Genomic DNA, 24,440 nt, shown 5'->3' with positions numbered 1-24,440 from the left:
AGGGACACAGAGAGACGTGAAAACAACCTATCCCAAGAGAGACACAGAGAGACGTGAAAACAACCTATCCCAAGAGGGACACAGAGAGACGTGAAAACAACCTATCCCAAGAGGGACACAGAGAGACGTGAAAACAACCTATCCCAAGAGAGACACAGAGAGACGTGAAAACAACCTATCCCAAGAGGGACACAGAGAGACGTGAAAACAACCTATCCCAAGAGGGACACAGAGAGACGTGAAAACAACCTATCCCAAGAGGGACACAGAGAGACGTGAAAACAACCTATCCCAAGAGGGACACAGAGAGACGTGAAAACACTTCCCAGCTCCATACAGAACCAGATACAATGTGGTTGGAAGGGGCTTGAGAGTAAATGATACAAAGATTAGTGTCGGCACATTGCTGATCTTCGGCTCGATTCTCGGATTCTGCTCATGAGATGGACAATCTCTCTGTATTCAAAGAATAAAGGCGCTTGGCCAGTATTTATGTTATAAACTGACCAATTGTCTAAATACTAGACTACTAAAAACGTGTATAAAAATTGTGCACTGTTCCTTTAAGTGTCATTATAACAATGTGACAACTATTAAGTGAATCACTAATTGGCACAAAAAAAATGGCGGATATACAAGAATAGCGTGCAAAAAATAATTACAAACCTAGAATATTAAATCCTATACTGTACATCAATCAAAATCAAAGTTCATTGGATCGACTCATGTGGTGTAAATATATGTAACCGCAATCCAATATAAATAAAGTTCTCATGGACAAAATTTCACTTCATAAAGTGCTCTGAACCGGCTCCATAGAGTCAGAAATTAGAATCTTACCAGATCAGATCTGTATCTGGGATCTATTCGATCTGAGATCCATACTATCTGGGATTCCTCCTATCTGGGATCCAAGATCCATTCTCTCTGGGGTCTGAGACCCATTCTCTCTGGGATCTGAGATCCCTTCTCTCTGGGGTCTGAGATCCATTCTCTCTGGGGTCTGAGATCCATCCTCTCTGGGGTCTGAGATCCATCCTCTCTGTGATCCATATCTGGGATCTGAGATCCATCCGATCTGAGATCCATTCTCTCTGGGGTCTGAGATCCAATCTCTCTGGGATCTGAGATCCATTCTCTCTGGGATCTGAGATCCATTCTCTCTGGGATCTGAGATCCATTCTCTCTGGGGTCTGAGATCCCTTCTCTCTGGGGTCTGAGATCCCTTCTCTCTGGGGTCTGAGATCCCTTCTCTCTGGGATCCCTTCTCTCTGGGTCTGAGATCCCTTCTCTCTGGGGTCTGAGATCCCTTCTCTCTGGGGTCTGAGATCCATTCTCTCTGGGATCTGAGACCCATTCTCTCTGGGGTCTGAGATCCATTCTCTCTGGGGTCTGAGATCCCTTCTCTCTGGTGTCTGAGATCCCTTCTCTCTGGGATCCGAGATCCCTTCTCTCTGGGATCTGAGATCCCTTCTCTCTGGGATCCGAGATCCCTTCTCTCTGGGATCCGAGATCCCTTCTCTCTGGGATCTGAGATCCATTCTCTCTGGGGTCTGAGATCCATTCTCTCTGGGGTCTGAGATCCATTCTCTCTGGGATCTGAGATCCATTCTCTCTGGGGTCTGAGATCCATTCTCTCTGGGATCTGAGAACCATTCTCTCTGGGATCTGAGAACCATTCTCTCTGGGGTCTGAGATCCATTCTCTCTGGGGTCTGAGATCCATTCTCTCTGGGGTCTGAGATCCATTCTCTCTGGGGTCTGAGATCCATTCTCTCTGGGGTCTGAGATCCATTCTCTCTGGGGTCTGAGATCCATTCTCTCTGGGGTCTGAGATCCATTCTCTCTGGGGTCTGAGATCCATTCTCTCTGGGGTCTGAGATCCAATCTCTCTGGGATCTGAGATCCATTCTCTCTGGGATCTGAGATCCATTCTCTCTGGTGTCTGAGATCCATTCTCTCTGGGGTCTGAGATCCATTCTCTCTGGGGTCTGAGATCCCGTCTCTCTGGGGTCTGAGATCCCTTCTCTCTGGGATCCCTTCTCTCTGGGTCTGAGATCCCTTCTCTTCTGAGATCCCTTCTCTCTGGGGTCTGAGATCCATTCTCTCTGGGGTCTGAGATCCATTCTCTCTGGGATCTGAGACCCATTCTCTCTGGGGTCTGAGATCCATTCTCTCTGGGGTCTGAGATCCCTTCTCTCTGGTGTCTGAGATCCCTTCTCTCTGGGATCCGAGATCCCTTCTCTCTGGGATCCGAGATCCACTCTCTCTGGGGTCTGAGATCCACTCTCTCTGGGGTCTGAGATCCACTCTCTCTGGGGTCTGAGATCCACTCTCTCTGGGGTCTGAGATCCATTCTTTCTGGGATCTGAGAACCCATTCTCTCTGGGATCTGAGATCCATTCTCTCTGGGGTCTGAGATCCATTCTCTCTGGGGTCTGAGATCCATTCTCTCTGGGATCTGAGAACCATTCTCTCTGGGATCTGAGAACCATTCTCTCTGGGGTCTGAGATCCATTCTCTCTGGGGTCTGAGATCCATTCTCTCTGGGGTCTGAGATCCATTCTCTCTGGGGTCTGAGGTCCATTCTCTCTGGGGTCTGAGATCCATTCTCTCTGGGATCTGAGATCCATTCTCTCTGGGATCTGAGAACCATTCTCTCTGGGGTCTGAGATCCATTCTCTCTGGGGTCTGAGATCCATTCTCTCTGGGGTCTGAGATCCATTCTCTCTGGGGTCTGAGATCCATTCTCTCTGGGATCTGAGATCCATTCTCTCTGGGATCTGAGATCCATCCGATCTGAGATCCATTCTCTCTGGGATCTGAGATCCATTCCCTCTGGGGTCTGAGATCCATTCTCTCTGGGATCTGAGATCCATTCTCTCTGGGATCTGAGACCCATTCTCTCTGGGATCTGAGATCCATTCTCTCTGGGATCTGAGACCCATTCTCTCTGGGGTCTGAGATCCATTCTCTCTGGGGTCTGAGATCCATTCTCTCTGGGGTCTGAGATCCATTCTTTCTGGGATCTGAGAACCATTCTCTCTGGGATCTGAGAACCATTCTCTCTGGGATCTGAGATCCATTCTCTCTGGGGTCTGAGATCCATTCTCTCTGAGGTCTGAGAACCATCCTCTCTGGGGTCTGAGATCCATTCTCTCTGGGGTCTGAGATCCATTCTCTCTGGGGTCTGAGATGCATTCTCTCTGGGGTCTGAGACCCATTCTCTCTGGGGTCTGAGATCCACTCTCTCTGGGGTCTGAGATCCATTCTCTCTGGGATCTGAGATCCATTCTCTCTGGGATCTGAGATCCATCCGATCTGAGATCCATTCTCTCTGGGATCTGAGATCCATTCCCTCTGGGGTCTGAGATCCATTCTCTCTGGGATCTGAGATCCATTCTCTCTGGGGTCTGAGATCCATTCTCTCTGGGGTCTGAGATCCATTCTCTCTGGGATCTGAGATCCATTCTCTCTGGGATCTGAGATCCATCCTCTCTGGGATCTGAGATCCATTCTCTCTGGGGTCTGAGATCCATTCTCTCTGGGGTCTGAGATCCATTCTCTCTGGGATCTGAGATCCATCCTCTCTGGGGTCTGAGATCCATTCTCTCTGGGATCTGAGATCCATTCTCTCTGGGATCTGAGACCCATTCTCTCTGGGATCTGAGATCCATTCTCTCTGGGGTCTGAGATCCATTCTCTCTGGGGTCTGAGATCCATTCTCTCTGGGGTCTGAGATCCATTCTCTCTGGGATCTGAGACCCATTCTCTCTGGGATCTGAGACCCATTCTCTCTGGGGTCTGAGATCCATTCTCTCTGGGATCTGAGACCCATTCTCTCTGGGATCTGAGATCCATTCTCTCTGGGGTCTGAGATCCATTCTCTCTGGGGTCTGAGATCCATTCTCTCTGGGATCTGAGATCCATCCTCTCTGGGATCTGAGATCCATCCTCTCTGGGGTCTGAGATCCATCCTCTCTGGGATCTGAGATCCATTCTCTCTGGGATCTGAGACCCATTCTCTCTGGGGTCTGAGATCCATTCTCTCTGGGGTCTGAGATCCATTCTCTCTGGGGTCTGAGATCCATTCTCTCTGGGGTCTGAGATCCATCCTCTCTGGGGTCTGAGATCCATCCTCTCTGGGATCTGAGACCCATTCTCTCTGGGGTCTGAGATCCATTCTCTCTGGGGTCTGAGATCCCTTCTCTCTGGTGTCTGAGATCCCTTCTCTCTGGGATCCGAGATCCCTTCTCTCTGGGATCTGAGATCCCTTCTCTCTGGGATCCGAGATCCCTTCTCTCTGGGATCTGAGATCCATTCTCTCTGGGGTCTGAGATCCATTCTCTCTGGGGTCTGAGATCCATTCTCTCTGGGATCTGAGATCCATTCTCTCTGGGGTCTGAGATCCATTCTCTCTGGGATCTGAGAACCATTCTCTCTGGGATCTGAGAACCATTCTCTCTGGGGTCTGAGATCCATTCTCTCTGGGGTCTGAGATCCATTCTCTCTGGGGTCTGAGATCCATTCTCTCTGGGGTCTGAGATCCATTCTCTCTGGGGTCTGAGATCCATTCTCTCTGGGGTCTGAGATCCATTCTCTCTGGGGTCTGAGATCCATTCTCTCTGGGGTCTGAGATCCATTCTCTCTGGGGTCTGAGATCCAATCTCTCTGGGATCTGAGATCCATTCTCTCTGGGGTCTGAGATCCACTCTCTCTGGGGTCTGAGATCCACTCTCTCTGGGGTCTGAGATCCACTCTCTCTGGGGTCTGAGATCCACTCTCTCTGGGGTCTGAGATCCATTCTTTCTGGGATCTGAGATCCATTCTCTCTGGGGTCTGAGATCCATTCTCTCTGGGGTCTGAGATCCATTCTCTCTGGGGTCTGAGATCCATTCTCTCTGAGATCCATTCTCTCTGGGGTCTGGGATCTGAGAACCATTCTCTCTGGGGTCTGAGATCCATTCTCTCTGGGGTCTGAGATCCATTCTCTCTGGGGTCTGAGATCCATTCTCTCTGGGGTCTGAGGTCCATTCTCTCTGGGGTCTGAGATCCATTCTCTCTGGGATCTGAGATCCATTCTCTCTGGGATCTGAGAACCATTCTCTCTGGGGTCTGAGATCCATTCTCTCTGGGGTCTGAGATCCATTCTCTCTGGGGTCTGAGATCCATTCTCTCTGGGGTCTGAGATCCATTCTCTCTGGGATCTGAGATCCATTCTCTCTGGGATCTGAGATCCATCCGATCTGAGATCCATTCTCTCTGGGATCTGAGATCCATTCCCTCTGGGGTCTGAGATCCATTCTCTCTGGGATCTGAGATCCATTCTCTCTGGGATCTGAGACCCATTCTCTCTGGGATCTGAGATCCATTCTCTCTGGGATCTGAGACCCATTCTCTCTGGGGTCTGAGATCCATTCTCTCTGGGGTCTGAGATCCATTCTCTCTGGGGTCTGAGATCCATTCTTTCTGGGATCTGAGAACCATTCTCTCTGGGATCTGAGAACCATTCTCTCTGGGATCTGAGATCCATTCTCTCTGGGGTCTGAGATCCATTCTCTCTGAGGTCTGAGAACCATCCTCTCTGGGGTCTGAGATCCATTCTCTCTGGGGTCTGAGATCCATTCTCTCTGGGGTCTGAGATGCATTCTCTCTGGGGTCTGAGACCCATTCTCTCTGGGGTCTGAGATCCACTCTCTCTGGGGTCTGAGATCCATTCTCTCTGGGATCTGAGATCCATTCTCTCTGGGATCTGAGATCCATCCGATCTGAGATCCATTCTCTCTGGGATCTGAGATCCATTCCCTCTGGGGTCTGAGATCCATTCTCTCTGGGATCTGAGATCCATTCTCTCTGGGGTCTGAGATCCATTCTCTCTGGGGTCTGAGATCCATTCTCTCTGGGGTCTGAGATCCATTCTCTCTGGGATCTGAGATCCATTCTCTCTGGGATCTGAGATCCATCCTCTCTGGGATCTGAGATCCATTCTCTCTGGGGTCTGAGATCCATTCTCTCTGGGGTCTGAGATCCATTCTCTCTGGGATCTGAGATCCATCCTCTCTGGGGTCTGAGATCCATTCTCTCTGGGATCTGAGATCCATTCTCTCTGGGATCTGAGACCCATTCTCTCTGGGATCTGAGATCCATTCTCTCTGGGGTCTGAGATCCATTCTCTCTGGGGTCTGAGATCCATTCTCTCTGGGGTCTGAGATCCATTCTCTCTGGGATCTGAGACCCATTCTCTCTGGGATCTGAGACCCATTCTCTCTGGGGTCTGAGATCCATTCTCTCTGGGATCTGAGACCCATTCTCTCTGGGATCTGAGACCCATTCTCTCTGGGATCTGAGATCCATTCTCTCTGGGATCTGAGATCCATCCTCTCTGGGATCTGAGATCCATCCTCTCTGGGGTCTGAGATCCATCCTCTCTGGGATCTGAGACCCATTCTCTCTGGGATCTGAGACCCATTCTCTCTGGGGTCTGAGATCCATTCTCTCTGGGGTCTGAGATCCATTCTCTCTGGGGTCTGAGATCCATTCTCTCTGGGGTCTGAGATCCATCCTCTCTGGGGTCTGAGATCCATCCTCTCTGGGGTCTGAGATCCATCCTCTCTGGGGTCTGAGATCCATCCTCTCTGGGGTCTGAGATCCATCCTCTCTGGGGTCTGAGATCCATTCTCTCTGGGATCTGAGACCCATTCTCTCTGGGGTCTGGGATCCATCCTATCAGGTATTCTAAGGAGCACTTTATGAAGTGGCAGTTTGTCCATGAGAACATTGGATTGCAGTTACATATATTTACACATGAGTCGATCCAATGAGCTTTGATTTTGATCGCCTGTTGATTTATATGATTTAATATTCTGGGTTTGTAATTATTTTAGCGATTCACTTAGTAATTGTCACTTAAAGGAACAGCGAACCATTTTTTATACAAATCTCCCTGTTTTATAATGATTGTCTCTGATTGGTAGTCCTGGAAATTTGGGGAGGGGCTTATTTATGAACTACCCCACCAATAAGGTTGGTGTTTGTCAGCGAGGATCTGCAGCCAGAAGTGGGATTGGACCCCAGCAGATTCTCTAATGACGAAGCTTCTGTAATTCTTAGCCGGTAACAATTGTCCGGATTCCAAACCTGAATAACTTTTCCCTTCTTTCAGGTTTTTGGCCATAAAGTGGATAATATTTATCCAAATGTCGTTTTGAAGGTTTTGTTGGAATGTAAAACCATAAGAAATGTTGAGAACGTTGGTATGTGGTTGTTAAAATGCTTCAATAAAACATTATCTGTATTTTGTGAAATGTTGTTTATTTTTAATGAAGCTCCCTCAGTTTAGGCTGATTGGGCTTTTCTGCAACCCCCGGAACCATAGTCCACGAGCAACATCTCTGCTCATAGGTCAGATGTTTCCGCATAGGGGAGAAGACACATTACCTGGTGTGACGGTATCGGTATGATATCCCCGTCAAGCATTCCCTCCTCTCCATACAAGAACATCACAGGATCATCCACACATGAGTCAAGACTGAATGCTGGAACCAAGACTGATTTATTGGCAGCTTGCTGCTGGTTATAAATACAGTTTTACAAGCTAAATCCTTAATCAAGGAACAATGGGAGCTCCACCCCCTTTTCACACACTCTGGAGTTTCTCATACAGAATATAGCCAGACAATTCGAAGCCGACCTGAGACACATTTTCTTTAGATAAGGACATCAGGGAAGTTAATTACAAGGTGTACAGAACACATTAGCTGGGCAGCCTGGCACCGCATAATGAAGCAATCAGAATACATAACATGAGTCACCTCTAATCACAGTAAACAGGTTTAACATCCCTTTGAAATAAGGAGCTAGCTGCAGACGGGTCATTAACATGTCAATAGCTTGTAACACATGAATCCATTTTACCTCTAACCCACAATTTAACCAAGCAGGGAGATTTACACTGACATATCCTTCACAATGGGCCCCCCTTTTAATCCCTGCTCCAGCAAACCCGGTTGGACCTTCTCTGGTCCAGTAGGGTTGACGGGTTCAGAGCTTTTAGTAAGAGGTTAACTCCGTTTGGCGTGACTGACCTCCATTGGTAACTGCTTCCGACTCAGGTATGCCACCGGATTGTCAGATCACACACCGGTCAGTCCCCAAGTCTTTGTGCGATCTGCAGAGTCACCAGAAGTCAGTGTGAAGACGGCGAATGGGTCTGTGCGCCGCCGTCTAGGTGTCCCGCTATGGGAGGGGCAGGTTATGGCTCTGAAGTGACAATCACAGGAGATTCATAAAAAGGAAAAGTTATATTTGTTGAAATGCTGTAGCACTGGTGCTCAGAGTCCGGGGGGGGAAGGGGAATCAGAGCCCCATAAGGTCAGCCACCCCCTGCTCCCTCCGCAGCCGCCGGTTCTCCTCTTGGAGCTTCTCCAGCTCCATCTCCAGTTCATGGAGCCTGGGGGGGTCAGCCTGCTGTGACCTCAGGTGGTTGTTCTCCTCCATGCGGCTTATGCACTCCTCCAGCTCCATGTATTCACGGATCAGCTCCTGCTTGCTCAGCTCCTGCTTGCTCATGTCCTGCAGGCTTTCCACGTGGTCCTTCATCATCAGGAACTGGGTGGTGGTGTAAGGGGCCACCGGTGGGCCCTTGGCAAACATCTCGGCCCGCATCTGGGGCGCCCGCTGCGATTCCATCTCCTCCAGTCGCTTTTTCTCCTCCCAGGTGCGCTGGTTATATGACTTCCAGGACCTCTTCTTCTTGGAGGGTAGCTGGCGGTGCCTCTTTCTGCCCAGCTCCCTCCAGGGCCCCTCCGGCTCATGGCTGTCGCCCATGACCAGCTGACAATGGTGTTCCCTGTTGTCCGTAATAACAGATTGTACCATGAGGGCTTCGTAAGGGGTGCGCAATGGTTCTTCCTGACCCAGCTCCTGGGGATCCCAAGCCGAGTCTACACAATGGGCTGCTGCTGGTGGGCGGTACCCAGGTTGAGACCAATTTGATCTGGTGTTGTCATTCAGGGGGCAATTCTGCTTGAAGTGACCCAACTGTTTGCACCGGAAGCAGCGTTGTTCGTTGTCCTCCTGGCGTGGATAGCGAGGGCTCGATGTCATCGGTCTGTTAGGCGGTTGGTATCTAGCGGCTGGTGGGTGTGAGGGCGCCGTTGGTCGTGGAGGTTGTACCCGTGGTGTGACCTGGTTTGTCTTGCGAGTATCCGCATATTCATCCGCCAACTTCGCGGCCTCTGGTAGAGTCATGGGCCTGCGATCTCTCACCCAATCTTTGACATCCGTCTGGATGTGATTGTAAAATTGCTCCAGGAGCATTGGTTGCAAAATGTCCTCTGCGGTGGTGGCCTGGCTGCTGTTAACCCAGTTAGAGGCCGACAGGGACAACTGGCATGCCCATTCCGCGTAAGAGTCTTTCGTGGTTTTGAACCCCAGAGTCCCTGAACTTCTGTCGGTGGGACTCTGGGGTTACTGCATAACGAGCCAGGAGCGCTTCTTTAACCCGGGCGTAGCTATGGATATCCTGATCTGGCACGGTCCGGAAAGCATCAGAAGCTTTGCCTGACAGTTTGCCTGACAATATTGCGACCCACTCTCCTCTAGCTATTCGGTGCAGGTTACATTGTCGCTCAAAATCTGCCAGGTAGTTATCAATTTCACAGTCCTTTTGATGAAAAGCTTTAAAAGCGCTAAACGGAATCTTCCTTGTGTCTGCTGTGCTGTACCCACTGTTTGGAGAATGTGCGGCTGCTTGTCGGACTGCTGCCAGTTTTAACTGTAGCTCTGCGTCTCTTATTTGTTTATCCTTCTGTAGTTCTGCGTCTCTTATTTGTTTATCCTTCTGTAGTTCTGCGTTTACTAACAGGTCCATCACTTTCAGCACCACATCCGGCGTTGGGCTCGGGCCGAACCACGCTAGCTTCTCTCTCATTAGCTTGTTGGTTGGTGACTCCTCCTGAATCACTGGTGTCTCCATCTCTTGTACTGCTGGCGTTGCTGCAATCACGTTCTCCTGGTCTAGCTCCATTAATTCTGCTATGATGACCCGCTTGGTTTTGTTGCTAGCAATCCTTCCACGAACTTCCAGTAGTTCTTTCAGTGTATTTCTTTTAAGCAGGGTGTAGCAGCCTTCCATTCACTGTTCCCAGTGTCTGCTTGGAGTCCTGGTGTAAGGGAGAGTAGAAGGGAAGATCCCGCTGCTGCCATCCAATTGTGACGGTATCGGTATGATATCCCCGTCAAGCATTCCCTCCTCTCCATACAAGAACATCACAGGATCATCCACACATGAGTCAAGACTGAATGCTGGAACCAAGACTGATTTATTGGCAGCTTGCTGCTGGTTATAAATACAGTTTTACAAGCTAAATCCTTAATCAAGGAACAATGGGAGCTCCACCCCCTTTTCACACACTCTGGAGTTTCTCATACAGAATATAGCCAGACAATTCGAAGCCGACCTGAGACACATTTTCTTTAAATAATGACATCAGGGAAGTTAATTACAAGGTGTACAGAACACATTAGCTGGGCAGCCTGGCACCGCATAATGAAGCAATCAGAATACATAACATGAGTCACCTCTAATCACAGTAAACAGGTTTAACATCCCTTTGAAATAAGGAGCTAGCTGCAGACGGGTCATTAACATGTCAATAGCTTGTAACACATGAATCCATTTTACCTCTAACCCACAATTTAACCAAGCAGGGAGATTTACACTGACATATCCTTCACAATGGGCCCCCCTTTTTCTCCCTGCTCCAGCAAACCCGGTTGGACCTTCTCTGGTCCAGTAGGGTTGACGGGTTCAGAGCTTTTAGTAAGAGGTTAACTCCGTTTGGCGTGACTGACCTCCATTGGTAACTGCTTCCGACTCAGGTATGCCACCGGATTGTCAGATCACACACCGGTCAGTCCCCAAGTCTTTGTGCGATCTGCAGAGTCACCAGAAGTCAGTGTGAAGACGGCGAATGGGTCTGTGCGCCGCCGTCTAGGTGTCCCGCTATGGGAGGGGCAGGTTATGGCTCTGAAGTGACAATCACAGGAGATTCATAAAAAGGAAAAGTTATATTTGTTGAAATGCTGTAGCACTGGTGCTCAGAGTCCGGGGGGGGAAGGGGAATCAGAGCCCCATAAGGTCAGCCACCCCCTGCTCCCTCCGCAGCCGCCGGTTCTCCTCTTGGAGCTTCTCCAGCTCCATCTCCAGTTCATGGAGCCTGGGGGGGTCAGCCTGTTGTGACCTCAGGTGGTTGTTCTCCTCCATGCGGCTTATGCACTCCTCCAGCTCCATGTATTCACGGATCAGCTCCTGCTTGCTCAGCTCCTGCTTGCTCATGTCCTGCAGGCTTTCCACGTGGTCCTTCATCATCAGGAACTGGGTGGTGGTGTAAGGGGCCACCGGTGGGCCCTTGGCAAACATCTCGGCCCGCATCTGGGGCGCCCGCTGCGATTCCATCTCCTCCAGTCGCTTTTTCTCCTCCCAGGTGCGCTGGTTATATGACTTCCAGGACCTCTTCTTCTTGGAGGGTAGCTGGCGGTGCCTCTTTCTGCCCAGCTCCCTCCAGGGCCCCTCCGGCTCATGGCTGTCGCCCATGACCAGCTGACAATGGTGTTCCCTGTTGTCCGTAATAACAGATTGTACCATGAGGGCTTCGTAAGGGGTGCGCAATGGTTCTTCCTGACCCAGCTCCTGGGGATCCCAAGCCGAGTCTACACAATGGGCTGCTGCTGGTGGGCGGTACCCAGGTTGAGACCAATTTGATCTGGTGTTGTCATTCAGGGGGCAATTCTGCTTGAAGTGACCCAACTGTTTGCACCGGAAGCAGCGTTGTTCGTTGTCCTCCTGGCGTGGATAGCGAGGGCTCGATGTCATCGGTCTGTTAGGCGGTTGGTATCTAGCGGCTGGTGGGTGTGAGGGCGCCGTTGGTCGTGGAGGTTGTACCCGTGGTGTGACCTGGTTTGTCTTGCGAGTATCCGCATATTCATCCGCCAACTTCGCGGCCTCTGGTAGAGTCATGGGCCTGCGATCTCTCACCCAATCTTTGACATCCGTCTGGATGTGATTGTAAAATTGCTCCAGGAGCATTGGTTGCAAAATGTCCTCTGCGGTGGTGGCCTGGCTGCTGTTAACCCAGTTAGAGGCCGACAGGGACAACTGGCATGCCCATTCCGCGTAAGAGTCTTTCGTGGTTTTGAACCCCAGAGTCCCTGAACTTCTGTCGGTGGGACTCTGGGGTTACTGCATAACGAGCCAGGAGCGCTTCTTTAACCCGGGCGTAGCTATGGATATCCTGATCTGGCACGGTCCGGAAAGCATCAGAAGCTTTGCCTGACAGTTTGCCTGACAATATTGCGACCCACTCTCCTCTAGCTATTCGGTGCAGGTTACATTGTCGCTCAAAATCTGCCAGGTAGTTATCAATTTCACAGTCCTTTTGATGAAAAGCTTTAAAAGCGCTAAACGGAATCTTCCTTGTGTCTGCTGTGCTGTACCCACTGTTTGGAGAATGTGCGGCTGCTTGTCGGACTGCTGCCAGTTTTAACTGTAGCTCTGCGTCTCTTATTTGTTTATCCTTCTGTAGTTCTGCGTCTCTTATTTGTTTATCCTTCTGTAGTTCTGCGTTTACTAACAGGTCCATCACTTTCAGCACCACATCCGGCGTTGGGCTCGGGCCGAACCACGCTAGCTTCTCTCTCATTAGCTTGTTGGTTGGTGACTCCTCCTGAATCACTGGTGTCTCCATCTCTTGTACTGCTGGCGTTGCTGCAATCACGTTCTCCTGGTCTAGCTCCATTAATTCTGCTATGATGACCCGCTTGGTTTTGTTGCTAGCAATCCTTCCACGAACTTCCAGTAGTTCTTTCAGTGTATTTCTTTTAAGCAGGGTGTAGCAGCCTTCCATTCACTGTTCCCAGTGTCTGCTTGGAGTCCTGGTGTAAGGGAGAGTAGAAGGGAAGATCCCGCTGCTGCCATCCAATTGTGACGGTATCGGTATGATATCCCCGTCAAGCATTCCCTCCTCTCCATACAAGAACATCACAGGATCATCCACACATGAGTCAAGACTGAATGCTGGAACCAAGACTGATTTATTGGCAGCTTGCTGCTGGTTATAAATACAGTTTTACAAGCTAAATCCTTAATCAAGGAACAATGGGAGCTCCACCCCCTTTTCACACACTCTGGAGTTTCTCATACAGAATATAGCCAGACAATTCGAAGCCGACCTGAGACACATTTTCTTTAAATAATGACATCAGGGAAGTTAATTACAAGGTGTACAGAACACATTAGCTGGGCAGCCTGGCACCGCATAATGAAGCAATCAGAATACATAACATGAGTCACCTCTAATCACAGTAACAGGTTTAACATCCCTTTGAAATAAGGAGCTAGCTGCAGACGGGTCATTAACATGTCAATAGCTTGTAACACATGAATCCATTTTACCTCTAACCCACAATTTAACCAAGCAGGGAGAATTACACGGACATATCCTTCACACCTGGCTCTTCATAATTCATATACAAGTTGGTCTCATGTATATAGAGATGTTTCAGCATAGGGGAGAAGACATTACCTGGCTCTTCATAATTCATATAAAAGTTGGTCTCATGTATATAGAGATGTTTCCGCATAGGGGAGAAGACACATTACCTGGCTCTTCATAATTCATATAAAAGTTGGTCTCATGTATATAGAGATGTTTCAGCATAGGGGAGAAGACACATTACCTGGCTCTTCATAATTCATATAAAAGTTGGTCTCATGTATATAGAGATGTTTCCGCATAGGGGAGAAGACACATTACCTGGCTCTTCATGATTCATATAAAAGTTGGTCTCATGTATATAGAGATGTTTCAGCATAGGGGAGAAGACACATTACCTGGCTCTTCATAATTCATATAAAAGTTGGTCTCATGTATATAGAGATGTTTCAGCATAGGGGAGAAGACACATTACCTGGCTCTTCATAATTCATATAAAAGTTGGTCTCATGTATATAGAGATGTTTCATAGGGGAGAAGACACATTACCTGGCTCTTCATAATTCATATAAAAGTTGGTCTCATGTATATAGAGATGTTTCCGCATAGGGGAGAAGACACATTACCTGGCTCTTCATAATTCATATAAAAGTTGGTCTCATGTATATAGAGATGTTTCATAGGGGAGAAGACACATTACCTGGCTCTTCATAATTCATATAAAAGTTGGTCTCATGTATATAGAGATGTTTCATAGGGGAGAAGACACATTACCTGGCTCTTCATAATTCATATAAAAGTTGGTCTCATGTATATAGAGATGTTTCATAGGGGAGAAGACACATTACCTGGCTCTTCATAATTCATATAAAAGTTGGTCTCATGTATATAGAGATGTTTCAGCATAGGGGAGAACACACATTACCTGGCTCTTCATGATTCATATAAAAGTTGGTCTCATGTATATAGAGATGTTTCAGCATAGGGGAGAAGACATTACCTGGCTCTTCATAATTCATATAAAAGTTGGTCTCATGTATATAGAGATGTTTCAGCATAGGGGAGAAGACATTACCTGGCTCTTCATAATTCATATAAAAGTTGGTCTCATGTATATAGAGATGTTTCATAGGGGAGAAGACACATTACCTGGCTCTTCATAATTCATATAAAAGTTGGTCTCATGTATATAGAGATGTTTCAGCATAGGGGAGAAGACACATTACCTGGCTCTTCATGATTCATATAAAAGTTGGTCTCGTGTATATAGAGATGTTTCATAGGGGAGAAGACACATTACCTGGCTCTTCATAATTCATATAAAAGTTGGTCTCATGTATATAGAGATGTTTCATAGGGGAGAAGACACATTACCTGGCTCTTCATAATTCATATAAAAGTTGGTCTCATGTATATAGAGATGTTTCATAGGGGAGAAGACACATTACCTGGCTCTTCATAATTCATATAAAAGTTGGTCTCATGTATATAGAGATGTTTCATAGGGGAGAAGACACATTACCTGGCTCTTCATAATTCATATAAAAGTTGGTCTCATGTATATAGAGATGTTTCAGCATAGGGGAGAAGACACATTACCTGGCTCTTCATAATTCATATAAAAGTTGGTCTCATGTATATAGAGATGTTTCATAGGGGAGAAGACACATTACCTGGCTCTTCATGATTCATATAAAAGTTGGTCTCATGTATATAGAGATGTTTCATAGGGGAGAAGACACATTACCTGGCTCTTCATAATTAATATAAAAGTTGGTCTCCTGTATATAGAGATGTTTCAGCATAGGGGAGAAGACACATTACCTGGCTCTTCATGATTCATATAAAAGTTGGTCTCATGTATATAGAGATGTTTTAGCATAGGGGAGAAGACACATTACCTGGCTCTTCATAATTCATATAAAAGTTGGTCTCATGTATATAGAGGTGTGACAGGAGTCACTTTGGGTGGGGGGTTTCTGCCGCTCGGCTTCCCTGGGGGAGCACTGGAGGCTCCTGGTTCAGCTCCCATGGCCCCTCCTATGTGTAAGTCACCCTGTGTTCATTCGGGGGACAGGGTGACCGAGAATTCCAGTTGGGTCTGCCTAAACCAACTCACCGTAGAACCACACCAGACACAGCATTTCCGTTTGACACTGTTGTCCTGGATTCTGTGTGTGTGGTTTCTGCTGAAGAAGTGAAGGGGATCTTTTCATTTGGGACAGTAATGTTTGTGAGCAATATGCTTCACCTTTTAAGACTGTTAGACTCTTGAAGGAGTATTTTAAAGACCAGGGCGGGAAGGGGGGATTCCTCCAGCAGCCCCCCTGCTGATAAAACTGTTTACTGATGAGAAGTTTGAATAAGCCTGACCTGTGTGTCCACTGTTATTGGCCAGTTTACCTCGCCCTGAATCCAAGGGTGGGGGGGTATCTCTGAGTTGTATATCTGTGGTAACATGCTTGAATGAAAGAATCTGCTGGTTTTTACCCTACACTGAAGTATGGCTGGTGACTGGGTGGGCTAAGGGGAAAATAATACTGGGAGTATGCTATAGGCCCCAAACCTGAGGGCGGAGGGGGAGACGGATCTCCTATCACAATTTGGATGAGCTTATCCAGATATAGACCGGGGAGGAGGGAACCGCGCATTCATCTGAGGCTCGCCAGTTCCTAAATGTCTTGCAGGACAATTTTATGGATCAGATGGTAGACACACCAACTAGAAATAAAGCGTTACTGGATCTACTGATTACCAACAATACACACCTGATCACAGATGTGGAAATTCGGGGCAATTTAGGAAACAGCGATCACAGGTCAATTGGCTTCAGTATAAATCACACAAATAGGAAACATAAAGGGGAATACAAAGACACTGAATATCAAAAGAGCGACTTCCCTAAACTACGATCCTTGCTAGAAGGCATAAATTGGGATAAAATGTTAGGAACAAAGGGCCAGATTCTCAGCCAGGCGGCGCAGCGTAACGTAACCGATTTAGGTTACACCGCCGCAAATTTTCTGGCTAAGTGCCCGATCCACAAAGCACTTACCTGGAAATTTGCGGCGGTGTATCCTAAGTCCGGCGCAAGGCGGGCCAATTCAAATGGGGCGGCTACCATTTAAATTAGGCGTGCTCCCGCGCCGGACGTACTGCGCATGCTCCCGACGCAAATTTCCCGACGTGCTTTGTGAATCGCGACGTGAAAAAAAGATTTTCGCCGGGGAAATTTTTTTTTTTAAAAAAATTCAAAAGCGACGCGTAAAAGACGGGTATACTTTTACATGGTGTACTAAGTTTACACTTTGTAAAAGGTGCCCTATGTTTGCGACGGCAAACTAACACTTGCGGCGACGTAACGACGGGAAAAAGTTTTGTGGATCGCCGTAACTGCTAATTTGCATACCCGACGCTGGTTTACAACGCAAAATCCCCCCAGCGGCGGCCGCGGTACTGCATCCTAAGATCCGACAGTGTAAAGCCTATTACACCTGTCGGATCTTAGGGATATCTATGCGTAACGGATTCTATGAATCAGTCGCATAGATAGAAACAGAGATACGATGGCGTATCAGGAGAAACGCCGCCGTATCCCTTTTGTAAATCTGGCCCAAAGAACATAGAGGGGCAATGGGTTTGCTGTAAGAGCATGTTCTATAAGGGCATTAGCCAATGCATCCCGTGGTAATACATTTAAAAGAGCGAACAAAAGTCCTGGATGGCTTAACTCCGATGTAAAAATACATATAAAAGCAAAGGAGAAGGCCTTCAAAAAATACATGGCTGAGGGATCATCATCAGCATTCAGACTTTACAAAGAATGCAACAAGAAATGTAAGGGGGCAATCAGGGCGGATAGATAGAACATGAAAGGCACATTGCAGACGAGAGTAAAACAAATCCCAAGAAATTCTTTAAGTATGTAAACCCTAAAAAGGGAGGACAGACCATATTGGCCCCACAAAGAATGAGGAAGGACATCTGGTTACAAAGGATGGGGAGATGGTGAAGGTATTGAATGTATTCTTCTCCTCAGTTGTCACAAGGGAATCGGGGGGAGGGGCTTCAGTAACCAAAACTGCAGTGTCTATCCTCATGACATGTCACAGGAAGCCCCTCCGTGGCTAACAGTTCCCCATAAACCACATAGCTGCTGCTAACAAAGAAAACAGAATATTGGCATTAAAAAGGGAATAACTCCAGAGATAAAATAATCTCCTGTTATACAAGACTCTGGTCCGGCCGCACCTGGAGTATGCCGTCCAGTTCTGGGCTCCAGTCCTCAGGAAGGATGTACTGGAAATGGAGAGAGTACAAAGAAGTACAACAAAGCTAATAAAGAGTCTGGAGGAGGAATGGAGGACTTTAGTGATGAGGAAAGGTTGTGAGCTCTGAACTTATTCTCTCTGGAGAAGAGACGATGAGAGGGGAGAGGATTTCACAAATACCGGACTGGTGACCCCACAATAGGGAGAAAACTTTTTTTGCAGAAGGGAGTTTAACAAGACACATGGCCACTCAAAATCTTAAACTATGTAGAGGGTTCTTTACTGTAAGAGCAGCAAGGATGTGGAATTCCCTTCCACAGGTGGTGGTCTCAGCGGGGGAGGGGCATTGATGGTTTTAAGAAACTATTAGATAATCACCTGAATGACCACAACATACAGAGATATACAATGTAATACTGACATATAATCACACACAGGGGGGGACTTGTGTCTTTTTTTCAACCTCACATACTATGTAACTATGTCTTGGATAGTGCTGGATCTCGATTGAGGAAGCAATTTATGGCGGACATAGTCCTATTGAGGACAAGGGTTCGTCACAAAAGGTCATGGTAGATCTAGTAGTAGTTGGTCTCATGAATGAAGAACTTATATAGCGCGGCACATGCGAACTGAATCGCCTCTGGGCGCTTGATTGTTCCTGTCTCTTGACATCAAAAGAGCAGAGTTGTAATCTGTCTTCTGAAGGTCAGGTGGTTTTCCTCCAACCGAATGCTGGTTGGTAAAGCGTTCCATAGTCTTGGACCTTGGAATGCAAACCTTCTTTCTCCTTTGGACTTGTATCTGGCTTTGGGTACCTTGATCAGGTTTTGGTTAGTGGATCGCAGAAGGCGATTGGAATTGTGAGGTTCTATCTTGTCGCAAAGATATTGCGGAGCCTTCCCATGGATGCACTTATGTGTCAGGCAGAGTGCTTTAAAAGCAATTCTGTACTTTACTGGTAACCAATGAAGGGTTCTCAACGAAGGTGAGATTGATTCCCATGTTTTTTTCCCAGTCACCAGTCTGGCGGCCGTATTCTGAACGACTTGCATGCGAGTGATTTGGTATTTTGGCAGTCCGAGGTAAAGGGCATTTGCATAATCCAGTCTGGAGTTCACAATTGCTCCCACCACGGTCGCTACGTCTTCCTTAGGGATAAATAGAATAAGTCTACGTAGTAGGTGTAGCAGATGGTGGGATCCGCTGACTACTGACCCTATTTGTGCGTCCATTGTCATGTAGGTGTCGAAAATGACCCCGAGACTTTTGACTTTGGAGCTAGGGGTGATGATTTGGCCCAGAATGGGTTGCGGTGTCCAGGTTGGTGCCAGTTGACTCTTTCGGCTGGCGTGAAACATAAGAAGTTCTGTTTTGGAATTGTTGAGTTTAAGATAACTCTTAGACATCCAGTTTTCTATCAAAGAGAGACATTTCTCTAAACTGGGATGATGATCCTTTTTGTTGCAGATGTGAAAATACAGTTGCGTGTCGTCTGCATAAGAGTGATAGAGTAGTTCTTGGCTACTGATGATATCAAAGAGAGGGCGAAGATAGATGTTGAAAAGCACCGGTGACAGGGGGGATCCTTGGGGGACTCCGCATGACACCGTGTGCCTCTCAGATATGAAAGATCCCAGTTTAACTGTTTGTGATCGGTTTTCCAGGAAGGAGGAAAACCATGGTAAGTCACCTTCTGCGACTCTGGCTACCTCAGCCAGTCGCAACAGTTTGTGGTCTACCGTGTCAAAGGCTGCGCTTAGGTCCAGGAGACAGGATTCTCCTTCGTCTGCGGCCTCAAGGGCGTCGTCCCATATTTTGAGTAATGCTGTTTCCGTCCCGTGTCCGGGACGGAAGCCTGATTGTAATGGGTATTATGGGTATCTAGATGCTGTTGCAGCTGTTGTACCACTGCTTTCTCCATTACCTTAGAGAGGACATTTAGGCCTGTTATGGGGCGGCGGTGAGTTGGGTCCTTGGGGTCGAGGGTGGGTTTTTTCAAGATGGGCTGGATTGTGTGCCCTCTTTCAGCAGGGAGGGCACTATGCCTTCCTTAAATGACTGGTTTATAAGCTGCGTGATAGGTGGTGCCAAGATGTCAACACATTCCTTCAGCAGTTTAGTGGGGATAATATCATTGGGCGCTGTGCTGTTTCGCAAAGTATCGATGATATTTTTTGTAGCATCGATGGAGATGGGTTTCAGAGTGAACTTTGTTGACTGTAGAAAGTTTCTCTGGGTGTTATGTGGTGGGCTGAGGGGGGTATTGTTTTGCAGAATGCTTTCCCGAATTCTCTCAATTTTGTTGATGAAGAAATCCGATTCACCCAATTCATTGCAAAACTCTTGGGTGTCTGAATTGGGGGCTTCAAGACATCCTGGATTCATGGTCTGGGTGACCATCTTGAAGAGTTCGCGGGGGCGGTTTAGGGCGCTGTTGATAGCCATAGAAAAATGTTGTTTCTTGGCTTTGAAGATTTCTTTATGATATTTTCTTGTTATTGCCTTGTAGATGAAGAGGTTTTCCTCTGAAGCGCTTCTTTTCCAGGTGGCTTCCGCCCTTCTGCGCTCTTGCTTCAGTAGTGACAGCTGGTTGTTGAACCAGCCGGACTTTTTTTCTGGGTGCGGGCTTTGCGTTTCGGTGCTACTAAGTCGGCTGACTGTAATAGGGCTGCATTTATGGCATCCAGTGTATCTGAGGCTGTTTGATGTGGATGGATTGTTTTGATTTTAATTCCCAAGGTAGATTTGAAGAGTTCCGAATGGAGCTTCTTCTGAGATCTAGCCCAGTGTATTGTCACCGGCTTGGGTGCTTTTATCAATGGGGGAATTTTGGAAATTATGAATTTAATTGCATGGTGATCTGTCCATGGCAATGGTTCATTTTCCAAAATGCTTAATTTCAGATTTTGTCTGAAAATTAGGTCGAGCGTGTGACCTGAAGCATGTGTTGGCCCGCATATAAGTTGCTGTAGTCCTAATCCTTCCAGGTGATCAATACAGGCGTCAGCAACGGGGTCCTGTGAGGAGTTGGCCCAGAGATTGAAATCCCTGAGCAGCAAAAGATGTTTGCTGTTAAGGGTATAAGTGGAGATAAACTCTGTTAATGACGGTAGAAGCTGTGATTTTGGCCCAGGTGGCCTATAGCAGAGAAGAATGTGGACAGTCTCCTGGGGTTTATTTGTAGTTGAAGAGTAAGGGTTTCCATGAATGGAAGAGGATTTTGAAGGACTGGTTTAGTGAATGCAAGGTGAATCTTGTGGATCACTGCCAGGCCTCCTCCTCTTTGCCCTATTCTGTTTTCCGTTATAATCCGATAGTTTTCTGGCACCAGTTCTCCGAGAATGGTGTTGCAGTCGTCTGAGAGCCAGCTTTCTGTAATGAAGAGGCAGTCTAGATCGTGTTGTAGTATGAAATCATGGATTTCTAATCGGTATTTTACTGCCGATCTTGTGTTGATCAAAGCACATGATATGTGCTTAAACTGGGGTAAATGGTTGAAATTTTGGATGGTCGATCGATTCTTAAGATGCTCTATTTTTAAGGCCTTTTTGGTGACGGCTGGTAATGCTGTGGCGAATCGTCTCAGACCCCAAATAGTTTCTGCAGAGTATCGTCGATTAGCCATAGTCGCCAGTCACCGGGGGGGGGGGGGGTGAAGGTGTTGGAATGGCGATGGAGGGAAGATTCTCTGAATCCTCTCTCTCGGCTTGGTCCAGAGGAAGGCAAAAAAAAACCCTGGCCGTGCTGAGCCAATATGCTGCGGCAGGGAAAAAATTCCTTCCTCATCCCTGAAAGGCGATCGGACAAACCCTGGATCAAGTGCTGTTGGTTTTTGAGGGGGGAGGGGTGAGAGGTGTCACTATTGCTGGGGTGTACCAAGATGACCGCTGACCGGGACACAGGCCTCAGGATTGGGGGCTGTAGCTGGGTATTGAATTGGGTTGTTGAATCCTCCAGGGGTAGGGGGGGTGTTTCAGGGCAGTTTCGGGTGATTTTTGGGTGTTTTTTGGCCTGTTTCTGGGTGTATAAGCCGCGGTCTTTCCTAAGCGCGGCGGCCGTGAATCTGTGCTAGGCTGGCGTGGATGCGATAAAGCGACTAAAAATTGCCCAATCGAGCCTAGGAGGTGGCGATGGGGTGCCCCAATTGTAGGTGGCAGTGTGGGGGACGATGGGGGGTAAAGAAGAGAGGGAAGCCGCAGTGTTTAAGCCGATGAGATGGCTGTCCTGAAAAGGATGGCCATCAGCGGTTCCAGGGGGGGGTAGATGGCCCTGAGAGACAGGGTCTTGGTAGATCTAGTAGTAGTTGGCCTCATGTATATGGAGGTCATGGTAGATCTAGTAGTAGTTGGTCTCATGTATATGGAGGTCATGGTAGATCTAGTAGTAGTTGGCCTCATGTATATGGAGGTCATGGTAGATCTAGTAGTAGTTGGCCTCATGTATACTGATCATGGTAGATCTAGTAGTAGTTGGTCTTATGTATATGGAGGTCATGGTAGATCTAGTAGTAGTTGGCCTCATGTATATGGCGGTCATGGTAGATCTAGTAGTAGTTGGTCTCATGTATATGGAGGTCATGGTGGATCTAGTAGTAGTTGGTCTCATGTATATGGAGGTCATGGTATATCTAGTAGTAGTTGGCCTCATGTATATGACGGTCATGGTAGATCTAGTAGTAGTTGGTCTCATGTATATGGAGGTCATGGTAGATCTAGTAGTAGTTGGTCTCATGTATATGGAGGTCATGGTAGATCTAGTAGTAGTTGGCCTCATGTATATGGAGGTCATGGTAGATCTAGTAGTAGTTGGCCTCATGTATACTGATCATGGTAGATCTAGTAGTAGTTGGTCTTATGTATATGGAGGTCATGGTAGATCTAGTAGTAGTTGGCCTCATGTATATGGCGGTCATGGTAGATCTAGTAGTAGTTGGTCTCATGTATATGGAGGTCATGGTGGATCTAGTAGTAGTTGGTCTCATGTATATGGAGGTCATGGTATATCTAGTAGTAGTTGGCCTCATGTATATGACGGTCATGGTAGATCTAGTAGTAGTTGGTCTCATGTATATGGAGGTCATGGTAGATCTAGTAGTAGTTGGTCTCATGTATATGGAGGTCATGGTATATCTAGTAGTAGTTGGTCTCATGTATATGGAGGTCATGGTAGATCTAGTAGTAGTTGGTCTCATGTATATGGAGGTCATGGTAGATCTAGTAGTAGTTGGTCTCATGTATGCAGGTCATGGTATATTATGAAAAACTATCAGCGCACATATATTAGTTTAATACAATCCAACTACTGCAAGCTGAACACCAAAAGGTTGATCACACAAAAAAACAGAAAATAATGATAAAAATACAAGTGCAGCACAGAAAACGTCCATAAGCTGAAGACCGTATGGGACGCCCAGTGATGAGGGAAATCTTCAAATGATAAGTGACTTGTCCTCCACCATAAGAAGAAAGGCCTGCAGTTCATCTGGTTGAAAAAAAAAAGGCACAAGTTCACACAGCTCAACCAACATGGAAAAACATAGAAATGTGGGGGCCTCCTTCTGAAAATAGACTACAGCTTTCCCAGCTCTCTGCTCCTTCATCCACTGCACACTGTTCTCACTTCCTTCCTATTATGACATCACTTCCGGCTTCATGTAGGGGGCAGGTACTCTCATGTTCAGACGAGCGCATGCTTGTCGTAGTCGATGACGTCACTGCATTCGTGCCATTCAAAAGAACGGCGGATACGTCTGTACACTCGGCCGGCAAAAGATTCTTGCCAGGAAAAACGTTTTTTTCCTGACAAGAATCCGGGCCGTGTGTACCGGGCTTTAGTCACCAAGTGCAGAACTTTACATTTATCAACATTAAACCTCATCTGCCACTTAGTCGCTGTGATGGACTTTTTACCTATATGTCAGTTTAATCCTCCCTGCTTGTTTAAGGCTGTTAATTGTAATTACTCTTCTGCAGCTAGCCCTGTTTCAAATGCATTGTGAAGGACTTTTTACCTATATGCTTCAGTTTAATCCTCCCTGCTTGTTTAAGGCTTTTAAGTGTAATTACTCTTCTGCAGCCAGCCCTGTTTCAAATGTTAATTGTTTTAGCCCTGTGTTTACTGGTTACTGTGATTAGATAAGTGGCTTGTGTTAATTATGCTGATTGCTTCCTTGTGATAATTATCTCTCTATATGCGGTGCCGAACCGGCTAGATACTGAGTAGTTCAAAGAAATATCTTTATTTCTAAGGAGCTGTATTGAAGACCCCCCACTGTGTGAGGGGGGGCGGAGATTTGTCATTGTAACAGTTGTAACCACATATAAGCTGTGTTTTTTACTATTAAAACTCTGTGTTATACCAGCATTAAGCCTTGGCTCATGTATGGGTGCTGCTGTGATTTCTTTTATGGGAAGAAGGGAACGTTGACGGGGATATCATACCGATATCGTCACAAATTGGTTGGCAGCAGCGGGATCTTCCCTTCTACCCTCCTTTACACCCGGATTCCAAGCAGACACTGGGAACAGTGAATGGAAGGCTGCTACACCCTGCTTAAAAGAAATACACTGAAAGAACTACTGGAAGTTCGTGGAAGGATTGCTAGCAACAAAACCAAGCGGGTCATCATAGCAGAATTAATGGAGCTAGACCAGGAGAACGTGATTGCAGCAACG

General features: G+C 47.2%; 1 protein-coding gene and 1 long non-coding RNA gene across 2 annotated transcripts in view; both read left to right on the top strand.

Annotated features, from left to right (window-relative positions):
- Positions 1–24,440, top strand: part of LOC120924757 — a gene marked incomplete at its 5' end in the record, with an annotated part of 109,626 nt that overhangs the window by 63,994 nt on the left and 21,192 nt on the right.
- Positions 1,493–7,303, top strand: LOC120924758. The gene is made up of 2 exons (XR_005746417.1): positions 1,493–2,580; positions 4,959–7,303. It is a non-coding gene; the product is annotated as an uncharacterized LOC120924758 (long non-coding RNA).

Source organism: Rana temporaria, chromosome 1 (genome assembly GCF_905171775.1).
Source record: "Rana temporaria chromosome 1, aRanTem1.1, whole genome shotgun sequence".
Taxonomy (NCBI): Eukaryota; Metazoa; Chordata; class Amphibia; order Anura; family Ranidae; genus Rana; species Rana temporaria.
Note: the sequence above shows the minus strand (reverse complement) of the source record. Positions and strands in the feature narration are given on the sequence as shown.